The following is a 24988-nucleotide window of genomic DNA, read 5'->3' on the forward strand; positions in this document are numbered from 1 at the left end:
AACACATGTGCGAAAAGTGGTGTTTCAACACTAACACAAGTGCGAAAAGTGGTTTCCTACATCAACACAAGTGCGAAAATTGGTTTCCTACACCAACACAAGTGCGAAAATTGGTTTTTCAACACTAACACAAGTGAGAAAAGTGGTTTCCTGCCCCAACACATGTGCGAAAAGTGGTTTCCTACACCAACACAAGTGCGAAAAGTGGTTTTTCCACACTAATACAAGTGCGAAAAGTGGTTTCCTACACCAACACAAGTGCGAAAAGTGGTTTTTCAACACGAACACAAGTGCGAAAAGTGGGTTTTTTCCACACTAATACAAGTGCAAAAATTGGTTTCCTCCACCAACACAAGTGCGAAAAGTGGTTTTTCAACAATAACACAAGTGCGAAAAGTAGTTTCCTACACCAACACAAGTGCAAAAAGTGGTTTTTCATCACTAACACAAGTGCGAAAAGTGGTTTCCTCCACCAACACAAGTGCGAAAAGTGGGTTTTCAACAATAACACAAGAACGAAAAGGTGTTTCCTACACCAACACAAGTGCGAAAAGTGGTTTTTCAACACTAACACGAGTGCGAAAAGTGGTTTCCTCCACCAACACAAGTGCGAAAAGTGGGTTTTCAACACTACCACAAGTGTGAAAAGTGGTTTTTCAACACTAACACAAGTGCAAAAAGCGGTTTTCCCACACTAATAGAAGTGTGAAAAGTGGTTTCCAACACCAACACATGTGCGAAAAGTGGTTTTTCAACACTAACACAAGTGCAAAAAGTGGTTTCCTACACAAACACAAGTGCGTTAAGTGGTTTTTCAACACTAACACAAGTGCGAAAAGTGGTTTCCTACACCAACACAAGTGCGTTAAGTGGTTTTTCAACACTAACACAAGTGCGAAAAGTGGTTTCCTCCACCAACACAAGTGCAAAAAGTGGTTTTTCAACACGAACACAAGTGTGAAAAGTGGTTTCCTACACCAACACAAGTGCGAAAAGTGGTTTTTCAACACGAACACAAGTGCGAAAAGTGGGTTTTTTCCACACTAATACAAGTGCAAAAATTGGTTTCCTCCACCAACACAAGTGTGAAAAGTGGTTTTTCAACAATAACACAAGTGCGAAAAGTAGTTTCCTACACGAACACAAGTGCGAAAAGTGAGTTTTCAACAATAACACAAGAACGAAAAGGTGTTTCCTACACCAACACAAGTGCGAAAAGTGGTTTTTCAACACTAACACAAGTGCGAAAAGTGGTATCCTCCACCAACACAAGTGCGAAAAGTGGGTTTTCAACACTACCACAAGTGCGAAAAGTGGTTTCCTGCACCAACACATGTGCGAAAAGTGGTTTTTCAACACTAACACGAGTGCGAAAAGTGGTTTCCTACACCAACACAAGTGCGAAAATTGGTTTCCTACACCAACACAGGTGCGAAAATTGGTTTTTCAACACCAACACAAGTGCGAAAAGTGGGTTTTCAACACTATCACAAGTGCGAAAAGTAGTTTCCTGCACCAACACATGTGCGAAAAGTGGTTTTTCAACACTAACACAAGTGCGAAAATTGGTTTCCGACACCAACACAAGTGCAAAAATTGGTTTTTCAACACTAACACAAGTGTAAAAAGTGGTTTCCTCCACCAACACAAGTGCGAAAAGTGGGTTTTGAACACTAACACAAGTGCGAAAAGTAGTTTCCTGCACCAACACACGTGCGAAAAGTGGTTTCCCACAGCGAAAAGTGGTTTTTCAACACTAACACAAGTGCGAAAAGTGGTTTCCTGCACCAACACAAGTGCGAAAAGTGGTTTCCTGCACCAACTCATGTGCGAAAAGGGGTTTTTCAACACTAACACAAGTGCGAAAAGTGGTTTCCTACACCAACACAAGTGCGAAAAGTGGTTTCCTACACCAACACAAGTGCGAAAATTGGTTTCCTACACCAACACAAGTGCGAAAATTGGTTTTTCAACACCAACACAAGTGCGAAAAGTGGGTTTTCAACACTAACACAAGTGGGAAAAGTAGTTTCCTGCACCAACACAAGTGAGGATGAGTTGACACGTGCGAAAATGCACAAGTGCACAAGTGCACAAGTGCACAAATGCACAAGTTGACAAGTGCACAAGTTGACAAGTGCGAAAATTGGTTTCCTACACCAACACAAGTGCGAAAATTGGTTTTTCAACACGAACACAAGTGTGAAAAGTGGTTTCCTCCACCAACACCAGTGCGAAAAGTGGGTTTTCAACACTATGACAAGTGCGAAAAGTAGTTTCCTGCACCAACACATGTGTGAAAAGTGGTTTTTCAACACTAACACAAGTGCGAAAATTGGTTTCCTACACCAACACAAGTGCGAAAATTAGTTTTTCAACACTAACACAAGTGTGAAAAGTGGTTTCCTGCACCAACACATGTGCGAAAAGTGGTTTTTCAACACTAACACAAGTGCGAAAAGTGGTTTCCTACACAAACACAAGTGAGGATGAGTTGACACGTGCGAAAATGCACAAGTGCACAAGTGCACAAGTGCACAAATGCACAAGTTGACAAGTGCACAAGTTGACAAGTGCGAAAATTGGTTTCCTACACCAACACAAGTGCGAAAATTGGTTTTTCAACATGAACACAAGTGTGAAAAGTGGTTTCCTCCACCAACACCAGTGCGAAAAGTGGGTTTTCAACACTATGACAAGTGCGAAAAGTAGTTTCCTGCACCAACACATGTGCGAAAAGTGGTTTTTCAACACTAACACAAGTGCGAAAATTGGTTTCCTACACCAACACAAGTGCGAAAATTGGTTTTTCAACACTAACACAAGTGTGAAAAGTGGTTTCCTCCACCAACACAAGTGCGAAAAGTGGGTTTTCAACACTAACACAAGTGCGAAAAGTGGTTTCCTACACCGACACAAGTGCGAAAAGTGGTTTCCTGCACCAACGCATGTGCAAAAAGTGGTTTTTCAACACTAACACAAGTGCAAAAAGTGGTTTCCTACACCAACACAAGTGCGAAAAGTGGTTTCCTACACCAACACAAGTGCGAAAATTGGTTTCCTACACCAACACAAGTGCGAAAATAGGTTTTTCAACACCAACACAGGTGCGAAAAGTGGTTTTTCAACACTAACACAAGTGCGAAAAGTGGTTTCCTACACCAACACAAGTGCGAAAAGTAGTTTCCTGCACCAACACTTGTGCGAAAAGTGTTTTTTCAACACCAACACAAGTGCGAAAAGTGGTTCCCTACACAAACACAAGTGAGGATGAGTTGACAAGTGCGAAAATGCACAAGTGCACAAGTGCACAAGTGCACAAATGCACAAGTTGACAAGTGCACAAGTTGACAAGTGCGAAAATTGGTTTCCTACACCAACACAAGTGCGAAAATTGGTTTTTCAACACTAACACAAGTGTGAAAAGTGGTTTCCTCCACCAACACAAGTGCGAAAAGTGGGTTTTCAACACTAACACAAGTGCAAAAAGTAGTTTCCTGCACCAACACATGTGAGAAAAGTGGTTTCCCACAGCGAAAGGTGGTTTTTCAACACTAACACAAGTGCAAAAAGTGGTTTTTCAACACTAACACAAGTGCGAAAATTGGTTTCCTACACAAACACAAGTCAGGATGAGTTGACACGAGCGAAAATGCACAAGTGCACAAGTGCACAAGTGCACAAATGCACAAGTTGACAAGTGCGAAAATTGGTTTCCTACACCAACACAAGTGCGAAAAGTGGTTTTTCAACAGTAACACAAGTGCGAAAAGTGGTTTCCTACACCAACACAAGTGCGAAAAGTGGTTTCCTACACCAACACAAGTGCGAAAATTGGTTTCCTACACCAACACAAGTGCGAAAATTGGTTTTTCAACACCAACACAAGTGCGAAAAGTGGTTTTTCATCACTAACACAAGTGCGAAAAGTGGTTTCCTGCACCAACACATGTGCGAAAAGTGGTGTTTCAACACTAACACAAGTGCGAAAAGTGGTTTCCTACATCAACACAAGTGCGAAAATTGGTTTCCTACACCAACACAAGTGCGAAAATTGGTTTTTCAACACTAACACAAGTGAGAAAAGTGGTTTCCTGCCCCAACACATGTGCGAAAAGTGGTTTCCTACACCAACACAAGTGCGAAAAGTGGTTTTTCCACACTAATACAAGTGCGAAAAGTGGTTTCCTACACCAACACAAGTGCGAAAAGTGGTTTTTCAACACGAACACAAGTGCGAAAAGTGGGTTTTTTCCACACTAATACAAGTGCAAAAATTGGTTTCCTCCACCAACACAAGTGCGAAAAGTGGTTTTTCAACAATAACACAAGTGCGAAAAGTAGTTTCCTACACCAACACAAGTGCAAAAAGTGGTTTTTCATCACTAACACAAGTGCGAAAAGTGGTTTCCTCCACCAACACAAGTGCGAAAAGTGGGTTTTCAACAATAACACAAGAACGAAAAGGTGTTTCCTACACCAACACAAGTGCGAAAAGTGGTTTTTCAACACTAACACGAGTGCGAAAAGTGGTTTCCTCCACCAACACAAGTGCGAAAAGTGGGTTTTCAACACTACCACAAGTGTGAAAAGTGGTTTTTCAACGCTAACACAAGTGCAAAAAGCGGTTTTCCCACACTAATAGAAGTGTGAAAAGTAGTTTCCAACACCAACACATGTGCGAAAAGTGGTTTTTCAACACTAACACAAGTGCAAAAAGTGGTTTCCTACACAAACACAAGTGCGTTAAGTGGTTTTTCAACAGTAACACAAGTGCGAAAAGTGGTTTCCTACACCAACACAAGTGCGTTAAGTGGTTTTTCAACACTAACACAAGTGCGAAAAGTGGTTTCCTCCACCAACACAAGTGCAAAAAGTGGTTTTTCAACACGAACACAAGTGTGAAAAGTGGTTTCCTACACCAACACAAGTGCGAAAAGTGGTTTTTCAACACGAACACAAGTGCGAAAAGTGGGTTTTTTCCACACTAATACAAGTGCAAAAATTGGTTTCCTCCACCAACACAAGTGTGAAAAGTGGTTTTTCAACAATAACACAAGTGCGAAAAGTAGTTTCCTACACGAACACAAGTGCGAAAAGTGAGTTTTCAACAATAACACAAGAACGAAAAGGTGTTTCCTACACCAACACAAGTGCGAAAAGTGGTTTTTCAACACTAACACAAGTGCGAAAAGTGGTATCCTCCACCAACACAAGTGCGAAAAGTGGGTTTTCAACATTACCACAAGTGCGAAAAGTGGTTTCCTGCACCAACACATGTGCGAAAAGTGGTTTTTCAACACTAACACGAGTGCGAAAAGTGGTTTCCTACACCAACACAAGTGCGAAAAGTGGTTTCCTACACCAACACAAGTGCGAAAATTGGTTTCCTACACCAACACAGGTGCGAAAATTGGTTTTTCAACACCAACACAAGTGCGAAAAGTGGGTTTTCAACACTATCACAAGTGCGAAAAGTAGTTTCCTGCACCAACACATGTGCGAAAAGTGGTTTTTCAACACTAACACAATTGCGAAAATTGGTTTCCGACACCAACACAAGTGCAAAAATTGGTTTTTCAACACTAACACAAGTGTAAAAAGTGGTTTCCTCCACCAACACAAGTGCGAAAAGTGGGTTTTGAACACTAACACAAGTGCGAAAAGTAGTTTCCTGCACCAACACACGTGCGAAAAGTGGTTTCCCACAGCGAAAAGTGGTTTTTCAACACTAACACAAGTGCGAAAAGTGGTTTCCTGCACCAACACAAGTGCGAAAAGTGGTTTCCTGCACCAACTCATGTGCGAAAAGGGGTTTTTCAACACTAACACAAGTGCGAAAAGTGGTTTCCTACACCAACACAAGTGCGAAAAGTGGTTTCCTACACCAACACAAGTGCGAAAATTGGTTTCCTACACCAACACAAGTGCGAAAATTGGTTTTTCAACACCAACACAAGTGCGAAAAGTGGGTTTTCAACACTAACACAAGTGCGAAAAGTAGTTTCCTGCACCAACACATGTGCCAAAAGTGGTTTTTCAACACTAACACAAGTGCGAAAAGTGGTTTCCTACACAAACACAAGTGAGGATGAGTTGACACGTGCGAAAATGCACAAGTGCACAAATGCACAAGTTGACAAGTGCACAAGTTGACAAGTGCGAAAATTGGTTTCCTACACCAACACAAGTGTGAAAATTGGTTTTTCAACACGAACACAAGTGTGAAAAGTGGTTTCCTCCACCAACACCAGTGCGAAAAGTGGGTTTTCAACACTATGACAAGTGCGAAAAGTAGTTTCCTGCACCAACACATGTGTGAAAAGTGGTTTTTCAACACTAACACAAGTGCGAAAATTGGTTTCCTACACCAACACAAGTGCGAAAATTAGTTTTTCAACACTAACACAAGTGTGAAAAGTGGTTTCCTCCACCAACACAAGTGCGAAAAGTGGGTTTTCAACACTAACACAAGTGCGAAAAGTAGTTTCCTGCACCAACACATATGCGAAAAGTGGTTTCCCACAGCCAAAAGTGGTTTTTCAACACTAACACAAGTGCGAAAAGTGGTTTCCTACACCGACGCAAGTGCGAAAAGTGGTTTCCTGCACCAACACATGTGCAAAAAGTGGTTTTTCAACATTAACACAAGTGCAAAAAGTGGTTTCCTACACCAACACAAGTGCGAAAAGTGGTTTCCTACACCAACACAAGTGCGAAAATTGGTTTCCTACACCAACACAAGTGCGAAAATTGGTTTTTCAACACCAACACAGGTGCGAAAAGTGGTTTTTCAACACTAACACAAGTGCGAAAAGTGGTTTCCTACACCAACACAAGTGCGAAAAGTAGTTTCCTGCACCAACACTTGTGCGAAAAGTGGTTTTTCAACACGAACACAAGTGCGAAAAGTGGTTTACACAAACACAGGTGAGGATGAGTTGACAAGTGCGAAAATGCACAAGTGCACAAGTGCACAAGTGCACAAATGCACAAGTTGACAAGTGCACAAGTTGACAAGTGCGAAAATTGGTTTCCTACACCAACACAAGTGCGAAAATTGGTTTTTCAACACTAACACAAGTGTGAAAAGTGGTTTCCTCCACCAACACAAGTGCGAAAAGTGGGTTTTCAACACTAACACAAGTGCAAAAAGTAGTTTCCTGCACCAACACATGTGCGAAAAGTGGTTTCCCACAGCGAAAGGTGGTTTTTCAACACTAACACAAGTGCGAAAAGTGGTTTTTCCACACTAATACAAGTGCAAAAGTAGTTTCCTGCACCAACACATGTGCGAAAAGTGGTTTTTCAACACTAACACAAGTGCGATAAGTGGTTTCCTACACAAACACAAGTCAGGATGAGTTGACATGAGCGAAAATGCACAAGTGCACAAACGCACAAGTTGACAAGTGCGAAAATTGGTTTCCTACACCAACACAAGTGCGAAAATTGGTTTTTCAACATGAACACAAGTGTGAAAAGTGGTTTCCTCCACCAACACCAGTGCGAAAAGTGGGTTTTCAACACTATGACAAGTGTGAAAAGTAGTTTCCTGCACCAACACATGTGCGAAAAGTGGTTTTTCAACACTAACACAAGTGCGAAAATTGGTTTCCTACACCAACACAAGTGCGAAAATTGGTTTTTCAACACTAACACAAGTGTGAAAAGTGGTTTCCTCCACCAACACAAGTGCGAAAAGTGGGTTTTCAACACTAACACAAGTGCGAAAAGTAGTTTTCCTGCACCAACACATGTGCGAAAAGTGGTTTCCCACAGTGAAAAGTGGTTTTTCAACACCAACACAAGTGCGAAAAGTGGTTTCCTACACCGACACAAGTGCGAAAAGTGGGTTTTCAACACTACCACAAGTGTGAAAAGTGGTTTTTCAACACTAACACAAGTGCAAAAAGCGGTTTTCCCACACTAATAGAAGTGTGAAAAGTGGTTTCCAACACCAACACATGTGCGAAAAGTGGTTTTTCAACACTAACACAAGTGCAAAAAGTGGTTTCCTACACAAACACAAGTGCATTAAGTGGTTTTTCAACACTAACACAAGTGCGAAAAGTGGTTTCCTACACCAACACAAGTGCGTTAAGTGGTTTTTCAACACTAACACAAGTGCGAAAAGTGGTTTCCTCCACCAACACAAGTGCAAAAAGTGGTTTTTCAACACGAACACAAGTGTGAAAAGTGGTTTCCTACACCAACACAAGTGCGAAAAGTGGTTTTTCAACACGAACACAAGTGCGAAAAGTGGGTTTTTTCCACACTAATACAAGTGCAAAAATTGGTTTCCTCCACCAACACAAGTGTGAAAAGTGGTTTTTCAACAATAACACAAGTGCGAAAAGTAGTTTCCTACACGAACACAAGTGCGAAAAGTGAGTTTTCAACAATAACACAAGAACGAAAAGGTGTTTCCTACACCAACACAAGTGCGAAAAGTGGTTTTTCAACACTAACACAAGTGCGAAAAGTGGTATCCTCCACCAACACAGGTGCGAAAAGTGGGTTTTCAACACTACCACAAGTGCGAAAAGTGGTTTCCTGCACCAACACATGTGCGAAAAGTGGTTTTTCAACACTAACACAAGTGCGAAAAGTGGTTTCCTACACCAACACAAGTGCGAAAAGTGGTTTCCTACACCAACACAAGTGCGAAAATTGGTTTCCTACACCAACACAGGTGCGAAAATTGGTTTTTCAACACCAACACAAGTGCGAAAAGTGGGTTTTCAACACTATCACAAGTGCGAAAAGTAGTTTCAGGACCAACACATGTGCGAAAAGTGGTTTTTCAACACTAACACAAGTGCGAAAATTGGTTTCCGACACCAACACAAGTGCAAAAATTGGTTTTTCAACACTAACACAAGTGTAAAAAGTGGTTTCCTCCACCAACACAAGTGCGAAAAGTGGGTTTTCAACACTAACACAAGTGCGAAAAGTAGTTTCCTGCACCAACACACGTGCGAAAAGTGGTTTCCCACAGCGAAAAGTGGTTTTTCAACACTAACACAAGTGAGAAAAGTGGTTTCCTACACCAACACAAGTGCGAAAAGTGGTTTCCTGCACCAACACATGTGCGAAAAGGGGTTTTTCAACACTAACACAAGTGCGAAAAGTGGTTTCCTACACCAACACAAGTGCGAAAAGTGGTTTCCTACACCAACACAAGTGCGAAAATTGGTTTCCTACACCAACACAAGTGCGAAAATTGGTTTTTCAACACCAACACAAGTGCGAAAAGTGGGTTTTCAACACTAACACAAGTGCGAAAAGTAGTTTCCTGCACCAACACATGTGCGAAAAGTGGTTTTTCAACACTAACACAAGTGCGAAAAGTGGTTTCCTACACTAACACAAGTGCGTTAAGTGGTTTTTCAACACTAACACAAGTGCGAAAAGTGGTTTCCTACACCAACACAAGTGCAAAAAGTGGTTTTTCAACACGAACACAAGTGTGAAAAGTGGTTTCCTACACCAACACAAGTGCGAAAAGTGGTTTTTCAACACGAACACAAGTGCGAAAAGTGGGTTTTTTCCACACTAATACAAGTGCAAAAATTGGTTTCCTCCACCAACACAAGTGCGAAAAGTGGTTTTTCAACAATAACACAAGTGCGAAAAGTAGTTTCCTACACCAACACAAGTGCGAAAAGTGAGTTTTCAACAATAACACAAGAACGAAAAGGTGTTTCCTACACCAACACAAGTGCGAAAAGTGGTTTTTCAACACTAACACAAGTGCGAAAAGTGGTATCCTCCACCAACACAAGTGCGAAAAGTGGGTTTTCAACACTACCACAAGTGCGAAAAGTGGTTTCCTGCACCAACACATGTGCGAAAAGTGGTTTTTCAACACTAACACAAGTGCGAAAAGTGGTTTCCTACACCAACACAAGTGCGAAAAGTGGTTTCCTACACCAACACAAGTGCGAAAATTGGTTTCCTACACCAACACAGGTGCGAAAATTGGTTTTTCAACACCAACACAAGTGCGAAAAGTGGGTTTTCAACACTATCACAAGTGCGAAAAGTAGTTTCCTGCACCGACACATGTGCGAAAAGTGGTTTTTCAACACTAACACAAGTGCGAAAATTGGTTTCCGACACCAACACAAGTGCAAAAATGGGTTTTTCAACACTAACACAAGTGTAAAAAGTGGTTTCCTCCACCAACACAAGTGCAAAAAGTGGGTTTTCAACACTAACACAAGTGCGAAAAGTAGTTTCCTGCACCAACACACATGCGAAAAGTGGTTTCCCACAGCGAAAAGTGGTTTTTCAACACTAACACAAGTGCGAAAAGTGGTTTCCTACACCAACACAAGTGCGAAAAGTGGTTTCCTGCACCAACACATGTGCAAAAAGTGGTTTTTCAACACTAACACAAGTGCGAAAAGTGGTTTCCTACACCAACACAAGTGCGAAAAGTGGTTTCCTACACCAACACAAGTGCGAAAATTGGTTTCCTACACCAACACAAGTGCGAAAATTGGTTTTTCAACACCAACACAGGTGCGAAAAGTGGTTTTTCAACACTAACACAAGTGCGAAAAGTAGTTTCCTGCACCAACACATGTGCGAAAAGTGGTTTTTCAACACTAACACAAGTGCGAAAAGTGGTTCCCTACACAAACACAAGTGAGGATGAGTTGACAAGTGCGAAAATGCACAAGTGCCAAGTGCACAAGTGCACAAATGCACAATTTGACAAGTGCACAAGTTGACAAGTGCGAAAATTGGTTTCCTACACCAACACAAGTGCGAAAATTGGTTTTTCAACACTAACACAAGTGTGAAAAGTGGTTTCCTCCACCAACACAAGTGCGAAAAGTGGGTTTTCAACACTAACACAAGTGCAAAAAGTAGTTTCCTGCACCAACACATGTGCGAAAAGTTGTTTCCCACAGCGAAAGGTGGTTTTTCAACACTAACACAAGTGCGAAAAGTGGTTTTTCCTACACCAACACTTGTGCGAAAAGTGGTTTCCTACACCAACACAAGTATGAAAAGTGGTTTCCGACACCAACACAAGTGCGAAAAGTGGATTTTCAACACTAACACAAGTGCGAAAAGTGGTTTTTCCACACAAATACAAGTGCAAAAATTGGTTTCCTCCACCACCACAAGTGTGAAAAGTGGTTTTTCAACAATAACACAAGTGCGAAAAGTAGTTTCCTGCACCAACACATGTGCGCAAAGTGGTTTCCCACAGGGAAAAGTGGTTTTTCAACACTAACACAAGTGCGAAAAGTAGTTTTTCCTACACCAACACTTGTGCGAAAAGTGGTTTCCGACACCAACACAAGTGCGAAAATTGAGTTTTCAACACTAACACAAGTGCAAAAAGTGGTTTTTCCACACTAATACAAGTGCAAAAGTGGTTTCCTGCACCAACACAAGTGCGAAAAGTGGTTTTTCAACACTAACACAAGTGCGAAAAGTGGTTTTTCCACACTAATACAAGTGCAAAAGTGGTTTCCTGCACCAACACAAGTGCGAAAAGTGGTTTTTCAACACTATCACAAGTGCAAAAAGTGTTTTTTCCACACTAATACAAGTGCAAAAGTGGTTTCCTGCACCAACACAAGTGCGAAAAGTGGTTTTTCAACACTAACACAAGTGCGAAAAGTGGTTTTTCAACACTAACACAAGTGCGAAAAGTGGTTTTCCACACTAATACAAGTGCAAAAGTGGTTTCCTGCACCAACACATGTGCGAAAAGTGGTTTTTCAACACTAACACAAGTGCGAAAAGTGGTTTTTCCACACTAATACAAGTGCAAAAGTAGTTTCCTGCACCAACACATGTGCGAAAAGTGGTTTTTCAACACTAACACAAGTGCGAAAAGTGTTTTCCTACACAAACACAAGTCAGGATGAGTTGACACGAGCGAAAATGCACAAGTGCACAAGTGCACAAGTGCACAAGTGCACAAATGCACAAGTTGACAAGTGCGAAAATTGGTTTCCTACACCAACACAAGTGCGAAAAGTGGTTTTTCAACAGTAACACAAGTGCGAAAAGTGGTTTCCTACACCAACACAAGTGCGAAAAGTGGTTTCCTACACCAACACAAGTGCGAAAATTGGTTTCCTACACCAACACAAGTGCGAACATTGGTTTTTCAACACCAACACAAGTGCGAAAAGTGGGTTTTCAACACTAACACAAGTGCGAAAAGTGGTTTCCTGCACCAACACATGTGCGAAAAGTGGTGTTTCAACACTAACACAAGTGCGAAAAGTGGTTTTTCCACACTAATACAAGTGCAAAAAGTGGTTTTTTCCACACTAATAGAAGTGCAAAAGTGGTTTTTCAACACTAACACAAGTGCGAAAAGTGGTTTTTCAACACTAACACAAGTGCGAAAAGTGGTTTTTCAACACTAACACAAGTGCGAAAAGTGGTTTTCCACACTAATACAAGTGCAAAAGTGGTTTCCTGCACCAACACATGTGCGAAAAGTGGTTTTTCAACACTAACACAAGTGCGAAAAGTGGTTTTTCCACACTAATACAAGTGCAAAAGTAGTTTCCTGCACCAACACATGTGCGAAAAGTGGTTTTTCAACACTAACACAAGTGCAAAAAGTGGTTTTTCCACACTAATACAAGTGCAAAAGTGGTTTCCTGCACCAACACAAGTGCGAAAAGTGGTTTTTCAACACTAACACAAGTGCAAAAAGTGTTTTTTCAACACTATCACAAGTGCAAAAAGTGTTTTGTCCACACTAATACAAGTGCAAAAGTGGTTTCCTGCACCAACACAAGTGCGAAAAGTGGTTTTTCAACACTAACACAAGTGCGAAAAGTGGTTTTTCAACACTATTCACAAGTGCGAAAAGTGGTTTTTCCACACTAATACAAGTGCAAAAGTGGTATCCTGCACCAACACAAGTGCGAAAAGTGGTTTTTCAACACTAACACAAGTGCGAAAAGTGGTTTTTCAACACTAACACAAGTGCGAAAGGTGGTTTTCCACACTAATACAAGTACAAAAGTGGTTTCCTGCACCAACACAAGTGCGAAAAGTGGTTTTTCAACACTAACACAAGTGCAAAAAGTGGTTTTTCCACACTAATACAAGTGCAAAAAGTGTTTTGTCCACACTAATACAAGTCCAAAAGTGGTTTTTCAACACTAACAAAACTGCGAAAAGTGTTTTTCCACACTAATACAAGTGCAAAAGTGGTTTCCTGCACCAACACAAGTGCGAAAAGTGGTTTTTCAACACTAACACAAGTGCGAAAAGTGGTTTTTCCACACTAATACAAGTGCAAAAGTGGTTTCCTAAACCAACACAAGTGCGAAAGGTCGTTTTTCAACACTAACACAAGTGCGAAAAGTGGTTTTTCCACACTAATACAAGTGCAAAAAGTGTTTTTTCCACACTAATAGAAGTGCAAAAGTGGTTTTTCAACACTAACACAAGTGCGAAAAGTGGTTTTTCAACACTAATACAAGTGCAAAAGTGGTTTCCTGCACCAACACAAGTGCGAAAAGTGGTTTTTCAACACTAACACAAGTGCAAAAAGTGTTTTTTCAACACTATCACAAGTGCAAAAAGTGTTTTTTCGACACTAATACAAGTGCAAAAGTGGTTTCCTGCACAAACACAAGTGCGAAAAGTGGTTTTTCAACACTAACACAAGTGCGAAAAGTGGTTTTGCCACACTAATACAAGTGCAAAAGTGGTTTCCTGCACCAACACAAGTGCGAAAAGTGGTTTTTCAACACTAACACAAGTGCGAAAAGTGGTTTTTCAACACTATTCACAAGTGCGAAAAGTGGTTTTGCCACACTAATACAAGTGCAAAAGTGGTTTCCTGCACCAACACAAGTGCGAAAAGTGGTTTTTCAACACTAACACAAGTGCGAAAAGTAGTTTTTCAACACTAACACAAGTGCAAAAAGTGTTTTTCCCACACTAATACAAGTGTAAAAGTGGTTTCCTGCAACAACACAAGTGCGAAAAGTGGTTGTTCAACACGAACACAAGTGCGAAAAGTGGTTTTTCAACACTAACACAAGTGCGAAAAGTGGTTTTTCAACACTATCACAGGTGCAAAAAGTGGTTTTTCAACACTAATACAAGTGCAAAAGTGGTTTCCTCAACCAACACAAGTGCGAAAAGTGGTTTTTCAACACTAACACAAGTGCGAAAAGTGGGTTTTCAACACTATCACAAGTGCGAAAAGTGGTTTTTCAACACTAACACAAGTGCGAAAAGTGGTTTTTCCACACTAATACAAGTGCAAAAGTGGTTTCCTGCACCAACACAAGTGCGAAAAGTGGTTTTTCAACACTAACACAAGTGCGAAAAGTGGTTTTTCCACACTAATACAAGTGCAAAAGTGGTTTCCTAAACCAACACAAGTGCGAAAGGTCGTTTTTCAACACTAACACAAGTGCGAAAAGTGGTTTTTCCACACTAATACAAGTGCAAAAAGTGGTTTTTCCACACTAATAGAAGTGCAAAAGTGGTTTTTCAACACTAACACAAGTGCGAAAAGTGGTTTTTCAACACTAACACAAGTGCAAAAAGTGTTTTTCCCACACTAATACAAGTGCGAAAAGTGGTTTCCTACACCAACACAAGTGCGAAAATTGGTTTCCTACACCAACACAAGTGCGAAAATTGGTTTTTCAACACCAACACAAGTGCGAAAAGTGGGTTTTCAACACTAACACAAGTGCGAAAAGTGGTTTCCTGCACCAACACATGTGCGAAAAGTGGTGTTTCAACACTAACACAAGTGCGAAAAGTGGTTTCCTACATCAACACAAGTGCGAAAATTGGTTTCCTACACCAACACAAGTGCGAAAATTGGTTTTTCAACACTAACACAAGTGAGAAAAGTGGTTTCCTGCCCCAACACATGTGCGAAAAGTGGTTTCCTACACCAACACAAGTGCGAAAAGTGGTTTTTCCACACTAATACAAGTGCGAAAAGTGGTTTCCTACACCAACACAAGTGCGAAAAGTGGTTTTTCAACACGAACACAAGTGCGAAAAGTGGGTTTTTTCCACACTAATACAAGTGCAAAAATTGGTTTCCTCCACCAACACAAGTGCGAAAAGTGGTTTTTCAACAATAACACAAGTGCGAAAAGTAGTTTCCTACACCAACACAAGTGCAAAAAGTGGTTTTTCATCACTAACACAAGTGCGAAAAGTGGTTTCCTCCACCAACACAAGTGCGAAAAGTGGGTTTTCAACAATAACACAAGAACGAAAAGGTGTTTCCTACACCAACACAAGTGCGAAAAGTGGTTTTTCAACACTAACACAAGTGCGAAAAGTGGTTTCCTCCACCAACACAAGTGCGAAAAGTGGGTTTTCAACACTACCACAAGTGTGAAAAGTGGTTTTTCAACACTAACACAAGTGCAAAAAGCGGTTTTCCCACACTAATAGAAGTGTGAAAAGTGGTTTCCAACACCAACACATGTGCGAAAAGTGGTTTTTCAACACTAACACAAGTGCAAAAAGTGGTTTCCTACACAAACACAAGTGCATTAAGTGGTTTTTCAACACTAACACAAGTGCGAAAAGTGGTTTCCTACACCAACACAAGTGCGTTAAGTGGTTTTTCAACACTAACACAAGTGCGAAAAGTGGTTTCCTCCACCAACACAAGTGCAAAAAGTGGTTTTTCAACACGAACACAAGTGTGAAAAGTGGTTTCCTACACCAACACAAGTGCGAAAAGTGGTTTTTCAACACGAACACAAGTGCGAAAAGTGGGTTTTTTCCACACTAATACAAGTGCAAAAATTGGTTTCCTCCACCAACACAAGTGTGAAAAGTGGTTTTTCAACAATAACACAAGTGCGAAAAGTAGTTTCCTACACGAACACAAGTGCGAAAAGTGAGTTTTCAACAATAACACAAGAACGAAAAGGTGTTTCCTACACCAACACAAGTGCGAAAAGTGGTTTTTCAACACTAACACAAGTGCGAAAAGTGGTATCCTCCACCAACACAGGTGCGAAAAGTGGGTTTTCAACACTACCACAAGTGCGAAAAGTGGTTTCCTGCACCAACACATGTGCGAAAAGTGGTTTTTCAACACTAACACAAGTGCGAAAAGTGGTTTCCTACACCAACACAAGTGCGAAAAGTGGTTTCCTACACCAACACAAGTGCGAAAATTGGTTTCCTACACCAACACAGGTGCGAAAATTGGTTTTTCAACACCAACACAAGTGCGAAAAGTGGGTTTTCAACACTATCACAAGTGCGAAAAGTAGTTTCAGGACCAACACATGTGCGAAAAGTGGTTTTTCAACACTAACACAAGTGCGAAAATTGGTTTCCGACACCAACACAAGTGCAAAAATTGGTTTTTCAACACTAACACAAGTGTAAAAAGTGGTTTCCTCCACCAACACAAGTGCGAAAAGTGGGTTTTCAACACTAACACAAGTGCGAAAAGTAGTTTCCTGCACCAACACACGTGCGAAAAGTGGTTTCCCACAGCGAAAAGTGGTTTTTCAACACTAACACAAGTGAGAAAAGTGGTTTCCTACACCAACACAAGTGCGAAAAGTGGTTTCCTGCACCAACACATGTGCGAAAAGGGGTTTTTCAACACTAACACAAGTGCGAAAAGTGGTTTCCTACACCAACACAAGTGCGAAAAGTGGTTTCCTACACCAACACAAGTGCGAAAATTGGTTTCCTACACCAACACAAGTGCGAAAATTGGTTTTTCAACACCAACACAAGTGCGAAAAGTGGGTTTTCAACACTAACACAAGTGCGAAAAGTAGTTTCCTGCACCAACACATGTGCGAAAAGTGGTTTTTCAACACTAACACAAGTGCAAAAAGTGGTTTCCTACACAAACACAAGTGAGGATGAGTTGACACGTGCGAAAATGCACAAGTGCACAAGTGCACAAGTGCACAAATGCACAAGTTGACAAGTGCACAAGTTGACAAGTGCGAAAATTGGTTTTTCAACATGAACACAGGTGTGAAAAGTGGTTTCCTCCACCAACACCAGTGCGAAAAGTGGGTTTTCAACACTATGACAAGTGCGAAAAGTAGTTTCCTGCACCAACACATGTGCGAAAAGTGGTTTTTCAACACTAACACAAGTGCGAAAATTGGTTTCCTACACCAACACAAGTGCGAAAATTGGTTTTTCAACACTAACACAAGTGTGAAAAGTGGTTTCCTCCACCAACACAAGTGCGAAAAGTGGGTTTTCAACACTAACACAAGTGCGAAAAGTGGTTTCCTACACCGACACAAGTGCGAAAAGTGGTTTCCTGCACCAACGCATGTGCAAAAAGTGGTTTTTCAACACTAACACAAGTGCAAAAAGTGGTTTCCTACACCAACACAAGTGCGAAAAGTGGTTTCCTACACCAACACAAGTGCGAAAATTGGTTTCCTACACCAACACAAGTGCGAAAATAGGTTTTTCAACACCAACACAGGTGCGAAAAGTGGTTTTTCAACACTAACACAAGTGCGAAAAGTGGTTTCCTACACCAACACAAGTGCGAAAAGTAGTTTCCTGCACCAACACTTGTGCGAAAAGTGTTTTTTCAACACCAACACAAGTGCGAAAAGTGGTTCCCTACACAAACACAAGTGAGGATGAGTTGACAAGTGCGAAAATGCACAAGTGCACAAGTGCACAAGTGCACAAATGCACAAGTTGACAAGTGCACAAGTTGACAAGTGCGAAAATTGGTTTCCTACACCAACACAAGTGCGAAAATTGGTTTTTCAACACTAACACAAGTGTGAAAAGTGGTTTCCTCCACCAACACAAGTGCGAAAAGTGGGTTTTCAACACTAACACAAGTGCAAAAAGTAGTTTCCTGCACCAACACATGTGCGAAAAGTGGTTTCCCACAGCGAAAGGTGGTTTTTCAACACTAACACAAGTGCAAAAAGTGGTTTTTCAACACTAACACAAGTGCGAAAATTGGTTTCCTACACAAACACAAGTCAGGATGAGTTGACACGAGCGAAAATGCAAAAGTGCACAAGTGCACAAGTGCACAAATGCACAAGTTGACAAGTGCGAAAATTGGTTTCCTACACCAACACAAGTGCGAAAAGTGGTTTTTCAACAGTAACACAAGTGCGAAAAGTGGTTTCCTACACCAACACAAGTGCGAAAAGTGGTTTCCTACACCAACACAAGTGCGAAAATTGGTTTCCTACACCAACACAAGTGCGAAAATTGGTTTTTCAACACCAACACAAGTGCGAAAAGTGGGTTTTCAACACTAACACAAGTGCGAAAAGTGGTTTCCTGCACCAACACATGTGCGAAAAGTGGTGTTTCAACACTAACACAAGTGCGAAAAGTGGTTTCCTACATCAACACAAGTGCGAAAATTGGTTTCCTACACCAACACAAGTGCGAAAATTGGTTTTTCAACACTAACACAAGTGAGAAAAGTGGTTTCCTGCCCCAACACATGTGCGAAAAGTGGTTTCCTACACCAACACAAGTGCGAAAAGTGGTTTTTCCACACTAATACAAGTGCGAAAAGTGGTTTCCTACACCAACACAAGTGCGAAAAGTGGTTTTTCAACACGAACACAAGTGCGAAAAGTGGGTTTTTTCCACACTAATACAAGTGCAAAAATTGGTTTCCTCCACCAACACAAGTGCGAAAAGTGGTTTTTCAACAATAACACAAGTGCGAAAAGTAGTTTCCTACACCAACACAAGTGCAAAAAGTGGTTTTTCATCACTAACACAAGTGCGAAAAGTGGTTTCCTCCACCAACACAAGTGCGAAAAGTGGGTTTTCAACAATAACACAAGAACGAAAAGGTGTTTCCTACACCAACACAAGTGCGAAAAGTGGTTTTTCAACACTAACACGAGTGCGAAAAGTGGTTTCCTCCACCAACACAAGTGCGAAAAGTGGGTTTTCAACACTACCACAAGTGTGAAAAGTGGTTTTTCAACACTAACACAAGTGCAAAAAGCGGTTTTCCCACACTAATAGAAGTGTGAAAAGTGGTTTCCAACACCAACACATGTGCGAAAAGTGGTTTTTCAACACTAACACAAGTGCAAAAAGTGGTTTCCTACACAAACACAAGTGCGTTAAGTGGTTTTTCAACACTAACACAAGTGCGAAAAGTGGTTTCCTACACCAACACAAGTGCGTTAAGTGGTTTTTCAACACTAACACAAGTGCGAAAAGTGGTTTCCTCCACCAACACAAGTGCAAAAAGTGGTTTTTCAACACGAACACAAGTGTGAAAAGTGGTTTCCTACACCAACACAAGTGCGAAAAGTGGTTTTTCAACACGAACACAAGTGCGAAAAGTGGGTTTTTTCCACACTAATACAAGTGCAAAAATTGGTTTCCTCCACCAACACAAGTGTGAAAAGTGGTTTTTCAACAATAACACAAGTGCGAAAAGTAGTTTCCTACACGAACACAAGTGCGAAAAGTGAGTTTTCAACAATAACACAAGAACGAAAAGGTGTTTCCTACACCAACACAAGTGCGAAAAGTGGTTTTTCAACACTAACACAAGTGCGAAAAGTGGTATCCTCCACCAACACAAGTGCGAAAAGTGGGTTTTCAACACTACCACAAGTGCGAAAAGTGGTTTCCTGCACCAACACATGTGCGAAAAGTGGTTTTTCAACACTAACACGAGTGCGAAAAGTGGTTTCCTACACCAACACAAGTGCGAAAATTGGTTTCCTACACCAACACAGGTGCGAAAATTGGTTTTTCAACACCAACACAAGTGCGAAAAGTGGGTTTTCAACACTATCACAAGTGCGAAAAGTAGTTTCCTGCACCAACACATGTGCGAAAAGTGGTTTTTCAACACTAACACAAGTGCGAAAATTGGTTTCCGACACCAACACAAGTGCAAAAATTGGTTTTTCAACACTAACACAAGTGTAAAAAGTGGTTTCCTCCACCAACACAAGTGCGAAAAGTGGGTTTTGAACACTAACACAAGTGCGAAAAGTAGTTTCCTGCACCAACACACGTGCGAAAAGTGGTTTCCCACAGCGAAAAGTGGTTTTTCAACACTAACACAAGTGCGAAAAGTGGTTTCCTGCACCAACACAAGTGCGAAAAGTGGTTTCCTGCACCAACTCATGTGCGAAAAGGGGTTTTTCAACACTAACACAAGTGCGAAAAGTGGTTTCCTACACCAACACAAGTGCGAAAAGTGGTTTCCTACACCAACACAAGTGCGAAAATTGGTTTCCTACACCAACACAAGTGCGAAAATTGGTTTTTCAACACCAACACAAGTGCGAAAAGTGGGTTTTCAACACTAACACAAGTGGGAAAAGTAGTTTCCTGCACCAACACAAGTGAGGATGAGTTGACACGTGCGAAAATGCACAAGTGCACAAGTGCACAAGTGCACAAATGCACAAGTTGACAAGTGCACAAGTTGACAAGTGCGAAAATTGGTTTCCTACACCAACACAAGTGCGAAAATTGGTTTTTCAACACGAACACAAGTGTGAAAAGTGGTTTCCTCCACCAACACCAGTGCGAAAAGTGGGTTTTCAACACTATGACAAGTGCGAAAAGTAGTTTCCTGCACCAACACATGTGTGAAAAGTGGTTTTTCAACACTAACACAAGTGCGAAAATTGGTTTCCTACACCAACACAAGTGCGAAAATTAGTTTTTCAACACTAACACAAGTGTGAAAAGTGGTTTCCTGCACCAACACATGTGCGAAAAGTGGTTTTTCAACACTAACACAAGTGCGAAAAGTGGTTTCCTACACAAACACAAGTGAGGATGAGTTGACACGTGCGAAAATGCACAAGTGCACAAGTGCACAAGTGCACAAATGCACAAGTTGACAAGTGCACAAGTTGACAAGTGCGAAAATTGGTTTCCTACACCAACACAAGTGCGAAAATTGGTTTTTCAACATGAACACAAGTGTGAAAAGTGGTTTCCTCCACCAACACCAGTGCGAAAAGTGGGTTTTCAACACTATGACAAGTGCGAAAAGTAGTTTCCTGCACCAACACATGTGCGAAAAGTGGTTTTTCAACACTAACACAAGTGCGAAAATTGGTTTCCTACACCAACACAAGTGCGAAAATTGGTTTTTCAACACTAACACAAGTGTGAAAAGTGGTTTCCTCCACCAACACAAGTGCGAAAAGTGGGTTTTCAACACTAACACAAGTGCGAAAAGTGGTTTCCTACACCGACACAAGTGCGAAAAGTGGTTTCCTGCACCAACGCATGTGCAAAAAGTGGTTTTTCAACACTAACACAAGTGCAAAAAGTGGTTTCCTACACCAACACAAGTGCGAAAAGTGGTTTCCTACACCAACACAAGTGCGAAAATTGGTTTCCTACACCAACACAAGTGCGAAAATAGGTTTTTCAACACCAACACAGGTGCGAAAAGTGGTTTTTCAACACTAACACAAGTGCGAAAAGTGGTTTCCTACACCAACACAAGTGCGAAAAGTAGTTTCCTGCACCAACACTTGTGCGAAAAGTGTTTTTTCAACACCAACACAAGTGCGAAAAGTGGTTCCCTACACAAACACAAGTGAGGATGAGTTGACAAGTGCGAAAATGCACAAGTGCACAAGTGCACAAGTGCACAAATGCACAAGTTGACAAGTGCACAAGTTGACAAGTGCGAAAATTGGTTTCCTACACCAACACAAGTGCGAAAATTGGTTTTTCAACACTAACACAAGTGTGAAAAGTGGTTTCCTCCACCAACACAAGTGCGAAAAGTGGGTTTTCAACACTAACACAAGTGCAAAAAGTAGTTTCCTGCACCAACACATGTGAGAAAAGTGGTTTCCCACAGCGAAAGGTGGTTTTTCAACACTAACACAAGTGCAAAAAGTGGTTTTTCAACACTAACACAAGTGCGAAAATTGGTTTCCTACACAAACACAAGTCAGGATGAGTTGACACGAGCGAAAATGCACAAGTGCACAAGTGCACAAGTGCACAAATGCACAAGTTGACAAGTGCGAAAATTGGTTTCCTACACCAACACAAGTGCGAAAAGTGGTTTTTCAACAGTAACACAAGTGCGAAAAGTGGTTTCCTACACCAACACAAGTGCGAAAAGTGGTTTCCTACACCAACACAAGTGCGAAAAGTGGTGTTTCAACACTAACACAAGTGCGAAAATTGGTTTTTCAACACCAACACAAGTGCGAAAAGTGGTTTTTCATCACTAACACAAGTGCGAAAAGTGGTTTCCTGCACCAACACATGTGCGAAAAGTGGTGTTTCAACACTAACACAAGTGCGAAAAGTGGTTTCCTACATCAACACAAGTGCGAAAATTGGTTTCCTACACCAACACAAGTGCGAAAATTGGTTTTTCAACACTAACACAAGTGAGAAAAGTGGTTTCCTGCCCCAACACATGTGCGAAAAGTGGTTTCCTACACCAACACAAGTGCGAAAAGTGGTTTTTCCACACTAATACAAGTGCGAAAAGTGGTTTCCTACACCAACACAAGTGCGAAAAGTGGTTTTTCAACACGAACACAAGTGCGAAAAGTGGGTTTTTTCCACACTAATACAAGTGCAAAAATTGGTTTCCTCCACCAACACAAGTGCGAAAAGTGGTTTTTCAACAATAACACAAGTGCGAAAAGTAGTTTCCTACACCAACACAAGTGCAAAAAGTGGTTTTTCATCACTAACACAAGTGCGAAAAGTGGTTTCCTCCACCAACACAAGTGCGAAAAGTGGGTTTTCAACAATAACACAAGAACGAAAAGGTGTTTCCTACACCAACACAAGTGCGAAAAGTGGTTTTTCAACACTAACACGAGTGCGAAAAGTGGTTTCCTCCACCAACACAAGTGCGAAAAGTGGGTTTTCAACACTACCACAAGTGTGAAAAGTGGTTTTTCAACGCTAACACAAGTGCAAAAAGCGGTTTTCCCACACTAATAGAAGTGTGAAAAGTAGTTTCCAACACCAACACATGTGCGAAAAGTGGTTTTTCAACACTAACACAAGTGCAAAAAGTGGTTTCCTACACAAACACAAGTGCGTTAAGTGGTTTTTCAACAGTAACACAAGTGCGAAAAGTGGTTTCCTACACCAACACAAGTGCGTTAAGTGGTTTTTCAACACTAACACAAGTGCGAAAAGTGGTTTCCTCCACCAACACAAGTGCAAAAAGTGGTTTTTCAACACGAACACAAGTGTGAAAAGTGGTTTCCTACACCAACACAAGTGCGAAAAGTGGTTTTTCAACACGAACACAAGTGCGAAAAGTGGGTTTTTTCCACACTAATACAAGTGCAAAAATTGGTTTCCTCCACCAACACAAGTGTGAAAAGTGGTTTTTCAACAATAACACAAGTGCGAAAAGTAGTTTCCTACACGAACACAAGTGCGAAAAGTGAGTTTTCAACAATAACACAAGAACGAAAAGGTGTTTCCTACACCAACACAAGTGCGAAAAGTGGTTTTTCAACACTAACACAAGTGCGAAAAGTGGTATCCTCCACCAACACAAGTGCGAAAAGTGGGTTTTCAACATTACCACAAGTGCGAAAAGTGGTTTCCTGCACCAACACATGTGCGAAAAGTGGTTTTTCAACACTAACACGAGTGCGAAAAGTGGTTTCCTACACCAACACAAGTGCGAAAAGTGGTTTCCTACACCAACACAAGTGCGAAAATTGGTTTCCTACACCAACACAGGTGCGAAAATTGGTTTTTCAACACCAACACAAGTGCGAAAAGTGGGTTTTCAACACTATCACAAGTGCGAAAAGTAGTTTCCTGCACCAACACATGTGCGAAAAGTGGTTTTTCAACACTAACACAATTGCGAAAATTGGTTTCCGACACCAACACAAGTGCAAAAATTGGTTTTTCAACACTAACACAAGTGTAAAAAGTGGTTTCCTCCACCAACACAAGTGCGAAAAGTGGGTTTTGAACACTAACACAAGTGCGAAAAGTAGTTTCCTGCACCAACACACGTGCGAAAAGTGGTTTCCCACAGCGAAAAGTGGTTTTTCAACACTAACACAAGTGCGAAAAGTGGTTTCCTGCACCAACACAAGTGCGAAAAGTGGTTTCCTGCACCAACTCATGTGCGAAAAGGGGTTTTTCAACACTAACACAAGTGCGAAAAGTGGTTTCCTACACCAACACAAGTGCGAAAAGTGGTTTCCTACACCAAAACAAGTGCGAAAATTGGTTTCCTACACCAACACAAGTGCGAAAATTGGTTTTTCAACACCAACACAAGTGCGAAAAGTGGGTTTTCAACACTAACACAAGTGCGAAAAGTAGTTTCCTGCACCAACACATGTGCCAAAAGTGGTTTTTCAACACTAACACAAGTGCGAAAAGTGGTTTCCTACACAAACACAAGTGAGGATGAGTTGACACGTGCGAAAATGCACAAGTGCACAAGTGCACAAGTGCACAAATGCACAAGTTGACAAGTGCACAAGTTGACAAGTGCGAAAATTGGTTTCCTACACCAACACAAGTGCGAAAATTGGTTTTTCAACACGAACACAAGTGTGAAAAGTGGTTTCCTCCACCAACACCAGTGCGAAAAGTGGGTTTTCAACACTATGACAAGTGCGAAAAGTAGTTTCCTGCACCAACACATGTGTGAAAAGTGGTTTTTCAACACTAACACAAGTGCGAAAATTGGTTTCCTACACCAACACAAGTGCGAAAATTAGTTTTTCAACACTAACACAAGTGTGAAAAGTGGTTTCCTCCACCAACACAAGTGCGAAAAGTGGGTTTTCAACACTAACACAAGTGCGAAAAGTAGTTTCCTGCACCAACACATATGCGAAAAGTGGTTTCCCACAGCCAAAAGTGGTTTTTCAACACTAACACAAGTGCGAAAAGTGGTTTCCTACACCGACGCAAGTGCGAAAAGTGGTTTCCTGCACCAACACATGTGCAAAAAGTGGTTTTTCAACATTAACACAAGTGCAAAAAGTGGTTT

Source organism: Myxine glutinosa, chromosome 4 (assembly GCF_964187855.1).
Source record: "Myxine glutinosa chromosome 4, kmMyxGlut1.1, whole genome shotgun sequence".
Lineage (NCBI taxonomy): Eukaryota > Metazoa > Chordata > Myxini > Myxiniformes > Myxinidae > Myxine > Myxine glutinosa.